Source organism: Pezoporus wallicus, unplaced genomic scaffold (assembly GCF_028554395.1).
Source record: "Pezoporus wallicus isolate ANWC-B61680 ecotype Strahan unplaced genomic scaffold, APGP_CSIRO_Pwel_v1 contig_227, whole genome shotgun sequence".
Classification (NCBI taxonomy): domain Eukaryota; kingdom Metazoa; phylum Chordata; class Aves; order Psittaciformes; family Psittacidae; genus Pezoporus; species Pezoporus wallicus.
The window spans coordinates 12,305,412-12,317,442 of record NW_026635704.1 but is presented as its reverse complement, the minus strand read 5'-3'; positions in this window follow the sequence as shown (position 1 = coordinate 12,317,442).

Sequence of the window (12,031 nt, the reverse complement as noted above, 5' to 3'; positions counted from 1 at the left end):
AGGCATTGGAGGTATAAGGTCTGTCACTGTTAAGAGAGTAAAACCCTGTAGGTGCTTTTCAAATGCAATAAAATAGGGAAGAAACCTTCATTGTTTAAATAATGCTGATAAAATTTATGAAGTGTTTTACAGACTCATACTTGCTTTTAATATGCTGGCAATATTTGTTACAGTGTCTTTTATTGAAATCGGTTTACCCCATGGACCATGGGTTCACTTGTGTATGAGACAGGAAGCAATTTTTACAAGTTATGATGCACTATTTAGACTCCAGGGGAATTTTTATTCTCTTACTTTGAAGGTTTGAAGATATCAAAAACTTGCAAAAGTCATGGATAAAATATCATCAATGATTACACTTAGGATCAGAAAGTAGTTTTCCCTCAGATCCCAGTAGAAGCCATTGCTTTGGAATTCCTTCTTTATTTTTGCATCTTTTTTTAGAAAGCCTAATATTTTATTTCTTTGGGCTGGATCATTTCAGAATATTTCATGCTCTTCTTATACCAGAGGCCAAAGAAACATTTCTTCTCTCTCCAGGTAGAGAGAACACGCCCCAAGACATAGCTTTTTGCTAAAAGCCTCAACTTTTTATAACAAATGTCAAATCTCTGTGATGTCCCCCAGTGGATACACAAGGAAGGGTAGATGAACTACTAATGGATTTTTCTGGAATTAATATTGATTACTGTACTGAGTCTAGCTGAGATGGAGTTAATTTTTCCCAAAGCAGCTCTCATAGTGCTGTGCCTTGTATTGGTAGCTAAAAAGGTATTGATAACACACCAATGTTCTGGTTACTGCTGAGCAGTGCTCCATGATATCAAGGCAATCTCCTGAACAAAAAACCCCTCAACAGTAGGCGGGAGGTGGGCGAGATCCTGGGAGGCGACATAGCCAGGAAAACTGACCCAAACTGACCAAAGGGATATTCCCTACCGTATCTGGTGGCCTTCTACGATGGGGCTACAGAACTGATGGACAGGAGTAGAGCAGTTGATGTCATCTACCTGGACTTGTGTAAAGCATTCGACACTGTCCCACACAACATCCTTGTCTCTGAATTGGAGAGACATCAGTTTGATAGGTGGACCACTCGGTGGATAAAGAACTGGCTGGATGGCCGCACACAAAGAGTTGGGGTCAATGGCTCAATGTCTGGCTGGAGACCAGTAATGAGTGGTGCTCCTCAGGGATTGGTGTTGGGACCAGTCTTGTTCAACACCTTTGTCACTGACATGGACAGTGGGATTGAGTGCACCCTCAGCAAGTCTGTCGATGACACCAAACTGTATGGTTTGGTTGATATGCTGGAGGGAAGGAATGCCATCCAGAGGGACCTTGACATGCTTGTGAGGTGGGCTGATGCCAACCTCATGAAGTTTAACCATGACAAGTGCAAGGTCCTACACCTGGGTTGGAGCAATCCCAGGCACAGCTACAGGTTGGGCAGAGAAGAGATTCAGAGCAGCCCTGTGGAGAAGGACTTGGGGGTGTTGGCTGATGAGAAAATGAACATGAGCCGGCTTCAGTGTGTGCTTGCAGCCCAGAAAGCCAACTGTATCCTGGGCTGCACCAAAAGGAGTGTGACCAGCAGGTCGAAGGAGGTGATCCTGTCCCTCTACTCCGCTCTCATGAGACCTCACCTGGAGTATTGTGCGCAGTCCTGGTGTCCTCAACATAAAAAGGACATGGAACTGTTGGAACAAGTCCAGAGAAGGGCCACGAGGATGATCAGGGGCTGGAGCACCTCCCGTATGAAGACAGGCTGAGGAAGTTGGGGCTGTTCAGCCTGCAGAAGAGAAGGCTGCGTGGAGACCTCATAGCAGCCTTCCAGTATCTGAAGGGGGCCTATAGGGATGCTGGGGAGGGACTCTTCATTAGGGACTGTAGTGACAGGACAAGGGGTAACAGGTTATAACTTAAACAGGGGAAGTTTAGATTGGATATAAGGAGGAAGCTCTTTACTGTGAGGGTGGTGAGGCACTGGAATGGGTTGCCTAAGGAGATTGTGAATGCTCCATCCCTGGCGGTGTTCATGGCCAGGTTGGACAGAGCCTTGGGTGCCACGGTTTAGTGTGAGGTGTCCCTGCCCATGGCAGGGGGTTTGGAACTAGATGATCTTAAGGTCCTTTCCAACCCTAACTATTCTACGATTCTATGATTCTGTGATGTCTGCTCAGCAATAAAAGCTAAGGGAAAGGAGGACAGCATGGATGGTAAAAACTTGAAGTGACACTAATGCTACAATTCCTCAATCTTTACTGTAAATAATTTTTGTAATCTTAAAATGACTCCCTTTCATTCTAGACAGGATAGTGTCCTGTGATCTGCCAGTAATTCCAGTTCCCTCTCTTGAAGTTCCAGTTCCCCCTCTTGAAGTTCCAACTCCAGCTGATAAGCCTTCTGTTTAGAGTGAAAATTCTGCATTTAGTTACTATGTACATTGCTTTCTACTATGCTATTTTATCCTCTTTTTCTAATTCCAGTTCACAATGTGTGACCCATCTGCTGCTATCAACACTGGCACTATTTTTCAAGCACTGCATCATCCATAGCATGGATTATTAAAGCAAATATTAATCTAAATTTTTTTAAGCAGTATCATGAATAACAATATTAAACAGAACTGTTTTAAAGGCTTTTTTTTTTTTTTTAAGGTTCTTGGAAAATTTAATTTCTAGCCTCTATCCAGCTGGGCAAGTCTCTTATCTACATATCTTATTGTAGTTTTCCCTTCAGCTATCATGATAATACTTCCATAGTCCTTGCTTTAATTCCCACTTTCATTTCATTTGATATTAATTTTAATTCCTTTGAATAGATGCTTTACTTAAATCTAGATTATTAAATTGTCCACACTGATCCCAGCTGAAGGATATAAAAGAAAGATATACTATAACATGACACAATCTACTTTTGCCAAAATCATGTTGAATTTATCTTTTTTAAACTATATGGTTTTGGTTAGTCTTCCTCTCAGAATTTGCTACAGCATACTGTATTAAGGATAAATGAAAAATTTTGTTGGATATCCCACTTTTCCTTTTCATATATATCTATCATATTTACTATTCTCTAATGGAAATAAATAAAGTACCACTCCCCAAATTGCAGGTTCCTTAAGAATCACTGTTACTGGATATTACCCAGGCTGTTCAGATTTCACACAATACATGCTTACTTTTGCATCCACCATAGATGTGATCATATCAATTTCCTGTCCTTGTTGGATAATCTTTCCTTAATTGTATATATAATTTCTTATATTAAAACTGGGGCAAAGCATTAAGATCGGTCATATTCAATGTCCCTTTTTCTCCACCTGATCCTGAGGATATGTCCCCACTTGTCTTCTTCATATTATCGCTATCGTAGTGTGGTTAGAAACCTCATAATTTCCTTTAGTTTCTTTGGAAGATCTAGCTCAGATAGATATTTTGCTATTCACACAATTCACTGTATTTTTCCACTTTTTGACTGACAGATCAATAACCTTCCCATTTCAGTAAAATCCCTGGTTCTTTATGATGTCTTGTACTTAGGTCTTTATTGGTCCAGGCAGGTCCATGGTTCTACCCTATCCACATACTACTCCTGCTTTACACTCAAGCCCAGACTAAGGAAATCTTATCTTCATGTGATTCTTTTTCATGTTTCAGTCCATGGGAGCCTCTTAGTTGCTTTACAGCCCCAAAATTTGGTCTCCTGAAATCTGAAACTTTAATTATTACCAACCTGTCACCCTGCTTTTGAACCTACTGTGGCAGTTTTGAATCTATCTGAGGTCATCCATTCCAAGTTTACTTTCCCAGACAACTTTTCACACTGCTCAGTCTCCGCTCCAAATTAAGATTCATGTTTTTAAAGTGAATGTAACATGGCAGTTACATTCTTTTAATCAGTAAAAAAAAAATCTGTCTGATATTGAACTGTTATCATGGTATGATTGCTTACTACTGTAACTTGTATATTTATTTTTGTTAACACTGTGTCTAGGAAATCTAAAATTTCCCATAATTTGGACTACTATGTACTTTTTTCATAGTTTCAATGAGTTTTCTATCCCATATTGAACTCTGTTATGCAGATTATAAAAACCCTCCAATGTGCTAGGGGAGTGCTTTTGTTCTGGTAAAATAACCTCTTCGAGACATTTCTACCTAATTGTTCACTTACGTGCAAGGGATATGGATAGTTTCAGTTTTAATACATGACATGAGTAAAAAGGAGTCATAGGATTAGCAAAGGTAGTACAGGAAAAAAATATTTGATGAATAATAATACTCAAGCACCTCCCATATCAGCCCCTCCTATGCAATTTTATCATGCATCTTTGATGTAAGACAAAATAAAGCTGTGCAGAACAAATACTTCCTGTTTAAAAGTATTTAGCAAGCTATTTTCGATTTTTTTTTTCCCATTTAGATATACTACTCTAATAATTTGCTTATTATGTAACTAAGAAAATAGAAAAGAAAGCATGATACAGAACTAAATCCAACTTCAAATAAGCCCTATGACCTTTTACAAGGGAAGAAATCACATTTGTCTCCCATCACTTAGAACCCTCAACTCTGCTAGATCTCTAGGAAAATTTGGCAGACTTTATGAGAGGGGAATAAAATTAAACTGCTTTACCACAGCCTATTATAGGTCTATTATATTAATCCAGCCTCTCACAGCAGATTGTAACTGATGTTTAGGGGGGAAAGTACACAAAGCAAAGCATGTGTGGCATGGTCTTTTCCATGTATGCTCTCCAACTCTGCCAATCAGTGATTAGGGACTTCCACAGCCAAGAGTTTATACTCATGTCTCTAGCAAACACAGATGAACACACCCTGTTTTATTTTTAGTTTACCCTTTTCCTGACATATATATACTGCTGTCCTCCATAATATGATAGCACTGAGTGGACTATTTACTATACAAATAAAAGTGATTGCTTTTATTTGATTTATATCTTTTGTCTGATCATTTCATTTGATACCTAAATTCTCAGCTTGCAAGAAACTGTGACTAAACATTCCCTATTATTCTCTATATGTCACTTGTTACATTGCAACTTTGTCATCATCCTTTTTCTCAAAACTCTGACCTTCCACCTAGTGTCTTACATTTCTGATACTGCATTTAGCTTCATCATATGAGAAACACTCATTTTTATTTCCATTCTTGATAGCTTCTCTGCCTCCCATAAGCAGAAATGACTGGACCAGCATGCAGTATTCCAAGTGTAAATCCATGGCTTTACACAGTGGCATGATTGTGTTTTCTATTTTGCATCCTCTCTTCCTTCGCTAATAATTCTTAAGATTCCACTTGCTTTCCAAATGCCCCTTAGTAATAATTTAGGATTTTCTTTGAAACAACAGTGACTTTTACTGTGAAGGGCATTTCTGCATTAAAAGCTGTTTATGTCTTTTCCTGTAATTCAGGACCAAGTGTGTACACTTCTAGGAAACAAATACTTATATTTTGGTAATAGTAAAGACTAGTTGGTTATAAACACCATTAGTTCTTATCATAGCTACTATTTGACTGTCTAGATTGTATCACCCATGGTAGATTTTTCTCTGTCATTTGTCATATCAAAACAAAAGAGGAACAAGCAGCATTTAGAGGAACTTATTAAACACACATAAAAAGCTGCACTGAATTTCTTATTTACAAGACTCTTGATGATATTTTGCATTGTTAGTTTACGACACTTCATCATGAACCACCTCTTTTTAAATCCTTTGTTTTGGACACAGTTTTGATCTAATTTCAAAGAAGCTACTTTTAATATGAGCTCTTTTTTCCCTTTGTTTTTTGGCTTTAGCCTGGCAAGAAAAACTTTGATATTTCTTTCACTGTCACTTTAAGGTAGAATATTCAGGTTCCTCACTTCCAAGAAAACTGACATGGCAGCCACTATTTTCCTAGCATTTCACCTGGAGAGACTTTTTTTAATCCTAGTGTTAAATAGGCCCATGAAATATTAAATAAATTATTTTGATTTAGTGTAAACATTAGTTATCTGTATTTAAATTGATTTTATTAAAACAAAAAAACTATTTGATAAAATGTATCAACTTCTTAAAATATATTTTTATATAAAGATCTGAAGGTATATATATATTTAAACAGCAAAGAAAAATTATCGAGCATTTGTTGGAAATAGCACAATGAAATACCTGATTATTTCCCAGTTCCAAAAAAGCACATGAAAATCAAGTTCTGCTGTGACAACAGGTACACTCAGATCATTAAAAGTCCATCTTTTGCTAGGCAAATAGTGGGTTTGATACACAAATAATGAGAATTGCTAAGCACAAACAAGAAAAGCTAGCTTCAGCAGAGAATATACGTTTAAACATTCTGTGATGTAAAACTGATATAACTTAAAATTTAGACAAACATTTAAATGAAAACAATTTCAAAATGGGAGATTTAATCTTAAATTTCAGAGTATGCTTTCATTTCATTATGAGAAAAAGACAAGCGCAAAAGCATGAGGTTATAGGCTCTGGAGTCTTATTCAATCCTACCCTCATGTGGGAATGAGTAATGTGTAAAGCCTCAGACCACTGATAATAATTATTTTCTAAATTAAAGATGAGCTTTACCCCATCTTCTTTGATGATTAAGAAAGCCAAATTTTCAAAGCTAATTAGTTTCTCAGGGTCATTATTGTTTATTGTTCAGGCACTCTTCAGGTAATTAGCATGCCTGACCTAAATTAAGAATATTTAACACATTTTATTAACAATGTAGAGTAACAGAAACCCCTGACCAAAACATGCTGGGACTCTGTCTTCTCAACTGGCCTATCAAGGAAGCAAATTTCACATCCAAGCATGCTTCCAACGTAAACCATCTCGCTACAGGTTCTCAGTTACTTGACTAGCAAAGGTTGCACCATCCTGTTGCACAGGGAAAAGTGGCCTCCATGTTTTCCCAGTCCTTTGTTGGCATTACATTGTTCTACATGCTGTGAGGAGTTCAGCACAGCTGGCTAGGAAAATACTCTGAACTGCCTAAGGAACTTAAGGAGCTAGATGCTCCTTAGGCAGTTCAGAGTATAACCGGTTTGCTCTTCCAGCTCAATAGTCTGCTGCCTTTAGCACTATCTGACTTTCTAGAAAGAACAGAAATCAGAAAAAAATTGAATATACCTTCCTGCCATATACCCTGTCAACTTCCAATAATAAGCATTTTACAACTTTCTGAACCAAAGGTGGTACTGCTTTTAATATCCATGGTCTATTTATTCCGATAGTTGGATTATGAGAAACAGTAAGCAGTCCTTCCCAGCTCACCTTCTCTGTATCATTACCAATACTGAAGACTCTACCACACCACTTCTTTTTTCCACGCTCAAGAATCCTGCTCCACTTATTCTTCACAATCTGTTTTTATTTCTACTAATCCTTTTATGAAATGGCTTAACAGAATTGCAAACTGGTTTTAATAACATGATGATACTTGTGGTTACAGAGAATATATAAAATTAAACAAAAAGAGGTTTATGTTGCTTCTTTCCAAATAATTGCTGTTGTTTTATTTTCCTTTGATTGACATTGGTCACTGAGCTCACTATACACCCAGAGAACTATCCCAAATCTGTTTTCAGCAAGGTAACCACAAGGCTAGAGAGTGTCATTCTGTTCTTTTCACTTTAGGTAAACTTTCCATTACTATATTAATTGGAAATTTCAGTTATCAATTTATCATTTGTTCACTCAGTATGGTAATATTCTTGTGTAACTTTGGGCAGTCAGTCTTAGATTTGGCTGTCATGAATATGACTGTTTCTCTACTGTTACTATGCTACTCTTAATTTTCTTTCCCATATCTTTTATGAATACATGGACAGGTTCCAGCCGTCAGCCTCCCCTACAGCACAACTTCTGTGATTCTTCTTTTCCTCATTTTAAACAATCAATGATCACAGTAAAACCTCTCCTCCTATTGCAGTTTTCACTAGGATTTTTTGGTGATGGGCTTTATCAAACTTTCTGAATTCTCCAGCACTGATTAGGTGAAACTTCGCAATATGCTCATTGAGTCCAGCATTGAACTGCTGGTGAGTTGTGAGATATAATTTCCCTCTACAAAAGTCATGATAATTCTCCAATATTTCATATGTATTCACATGCTAGCTGATCCTACTCTTTAATAATCCCATACATTAAGTGGGATCCAAACTAATCAAGTTACAAATAACTTTATTTTTAATTATTTTTTTTTTCAAGTCTGTGATGCGTAATGCTATCAAAGTTTTGAGCTAACATGGTTGGAGGATTCATTCTGCAACAGTGTGACTCTTTCATGGACATTTGTAGGGTCTCTGTGCCAAAAGTAGCATGAAACAAAGGACTGCTTTTCTCCTCACATTCTTATTAAGGAATAAGACTCTAGTCCTAAGAATGCACTCACAGGTGCTTTAAATATAAGCATATCCATGCATAACCCAGGTCAAAAGCACTAAAAAGGAAGAAAGTTAATGCAGAGCTCCAGCTATGGGAGATTCCTCACATTCAAACAAAGGCCTTGAAATGTGTCCACAAGCTCACGGACAGAACACACAGGGCAAGGATTTACTGCAGTTACACAACCTAACTCTTCTGATGGGCAGGCCAGCCCATTTTCAAATAACTCTCTGCTGTACAAATACTTCCTGGTGATGAAGAAGGCATGAATGACTCTAAAAAGTGCTGTGATGGAAAGGCATTTACTCACTCTGGTGGAACTTCCAACTGGATTTCTGAACAGCAGAGCAACTTTGATGCTACTGACACTAAGAAAGGCTCCACATTTTCTAGGAGAAGCTCATGGAAGCACAGGAGCACATGAGCAACCAACATGCTGTGTCATACCCAATGGCCTATCCAGCCCAGTGTGCTTTCTGCTGCGGCAATAAGCCAACGGCCAGGAAAAATCAGAACAAGGCTATCACTTCAGATAGCCTTGGGCTGAGGGCATCACGACCCCTGCTGCTATTCCTCCATGTATCCTTCCTGCCAGTATTTACCCGCCCCCCCCCCCCTTGCACTCCTGAAATTCTCACAACCCTAGAAGGAGCTTCACATTCAGTGTGGGGGTCCAGTGTGCTACTGCAAATACTGATCATCATGTAGGAGGAGGAAAATGCAGTGGTACAAAGCCAGGCCAGAGTTTTAAGACTGTTAATTAAGGCTTGGAATAGAGAGTCTGGGTCAACCGAGTCTAGGCACCTATCCTGACAGATGTGGGTTTATCCCACACTGACACTAAACAAAGAACTAAAAAGCTCAAAAAATGAAGTTCTGACCACAAGGTTAGCATTCTGGGTTATTACTTCTGGAAATTATTGCAGGTCCAGACAAATTCATTCCCTTCCTATGTCTACAACTGCTTGAACAGAGCATAACGAATTAAAACATTTAGAAATTAGGCCCCATGCTTACTACTTAACCGTGAAACCCACTGTGGCAAAGTGACAGGTTGGGTAGAGCTGCTGGTACTGCAGGGCACTGTGGGCTTTTGTCATGCGCTTACATGAACACCGGAGGTGGGACATGAGAGGTGAAGACGACTGAAGGCCAAGAACATGAGGCTGCTTATGACAAATCAGGCTTTACCAGTTCAAACAACAGCAAAAAAAAAAGAAAAACTGCACCCATTTTTCCTTTGCTTCCATTTAGTCTGTAGGATTACAATGTGAGTTTGGACAATGTTTTGTGTTTATGCTGCAACCATCAGCAGAGCTGGTCTGCAATACACACGGTGTACTGCAGCACACAGTTGAGAGCATTATCACAGTTTATCATAGGTTATCGAAGTGCCCTATGCCCAAGGAACAGTTTCAATCTACCTCTTGCTTTCCCAGCACACCACACCCTGGATGCATTTGTAACTAATCCATTGAGTTCAAACCTCTACAGACTGCCCAAACATCTAGAGGGGAGCATGGCTGTGGTTTCAGCCATTCTATCATTTCTTATACCCACACAGATGTGCAAGTGTCCCACTGCAATTGCCTGATGGTTACACCTCTCCCTATCTTCTCACCACTAGCAGTGTTGGTGACCTCAAGAAGTGAAGGTCTTATGCTTTCAGACACAACATTGTCATTGATGCCCTTTATTATGTTGAAATAGTAAGAAACGGGAAGGTTCTGTTTTTTTTTTTTTTTTCTTAATTGTGCATTTGAACATAAATACTGAAATGTATTTACCAATACACTTGATCTTCTTTTCGATTGGCAGATTAAAAAAGCTGCAAATCAGTATTGTTTCTGAAGCAAAGTATGAAATAAAAATCTCGGTACCGACTGGCTTGCAACAGAAATGCCCTGCCCCACTGAGGCTGAAAGGTCTTCAGTTGCAGGGCGTTTCCTCCGAAAGCTCACCTCCTGCCTGTGCTGTGCAACGGCATTTCTAACTTTATTGTTATTATCTCTGCCATTATTCACTCAAAGCCACTCCGAAACCCTGGTGAGCACTCGCGGCCTGAGCCAGAACAACCCTCCCAAAAAAACAAATCTGCCCCAAAAGTCGAAGTAACCCTTGAACCCAGTTCCCAGCAAACACCCGCACTCCTCCAATCCGCCCGGCGCACCTTCCCCAGCCGGGCCCGCGCCATGGCGGTCGGGGGCTGACACTGCCCTGACGGAACGGACCCTGCGCAGACCCGGGAGGGCTACGGCGTTGGGGCGCGAGGATTCCGCGCCCCGGAGCTGGGGCAGGCGGGGTGCGGGCCCAAGGGGGGGCTGTGCCTCCCCGCCTTCCCCTGCGCGTCGCTGAGCGCTGAATCGGCGCCGCGACAGGGCAGCGAGGGGAGCGAAGGGGAGGACCATTGCCTCGCCGCAGAGGTGGGCGGGCAAGGCAGGGCAGGGCAGAGCGAGGCGGGGCGGGCGGGGTGTCCCAGCGCTGTGCCCGGGACAGGCATTACCCTAAAGAGGGGTTAAAAAAAAAGAAGAAAGTAATTAAAGTCGCGGCTGCCGCTCCGCGCGGTCCCACCCTCCCCACCGGCCGGCTCCTCTGGCAGACGGGAGGGGACAGAGGGAGACGGCCCGCTGCCGAGACACGCCGCCTGCGCCGGCACCGCGCACTCTCTCGTCCGCCCGCCCTCCCGCCGTGGCAGCACCGACGGCGGCGGCTGCCACCTTCCCCCGAGCACTATGGCCCCTACAGTCCCCTGCCTCGTCGTCGGCATCCTGGTGAGTGAGAAAGAGGTCGGAGAAGGGAGTGAGTGGGGGGCGTAAGGGAGAACGGAGCGGGGGTGCGCTGGCGCGGAGTCCGGTAACGCACTTGTGGTGTGCAGTGGAGCTTTTCGTGCGCTCTGTTACTTTGTTTCACCGCGAAACCATAGCGTGTTGATCTTGATTCCCAATAAGCTTTCCCCTCGGCGGGGTCCTTGCGGGGGGCGCGCTCCGCTGCGGGCGCCCGCGTAGGGGAGCGTGGTGGCTGAGCGGCATCTCGGGGTGCCGCAGCCGGCGTGTCGGGGGAGGCTTCGTCGGAGAGAGAAAGCCAGTTAGTGGTTCAGTTAGCTTTCGGACTGGTGGTAGAGTGGCTTTTGGTTGAGGTTTTTGCCGTAGGGTTGCGCGGGGGACACACGGTCTGGTCGCTAATGATACTTCTGGTCATTCGTTGGAAAAAATGAAACCGCAGTTCATTTTATTTAGATCTCCCCTTTCTGCTCCCCCCCCCCCCCCCCCGCCCGACGGCTGTCCCGTTCTGTGGGAAGTGTCATGCGTGTGGTGCGGAGGGCGTTAAGCTCCCGTGGAAGAGTTGGATGTGCGTTGAACAATTTCAGCCATTTCCTTTACCTTCAGTTTACTGTATTTGTAGATTATTATCAGCTACAGAAAAGCCGTTGTCGGGGAGAGCGGGGAAAGCGCTTTATCTTTTTTTTTTTTCTTTTTAATGAATGAAAGTGATTTGTCTTTTGTTTCTTACCCCCTTTCTTTCCTATTATCATTGCATTAACACAAAAACCACCCGTTTCTGATCGTTTGAGCCCGAAAGAAAAATACTCGGTAGTGTCGAAGCACTGAATT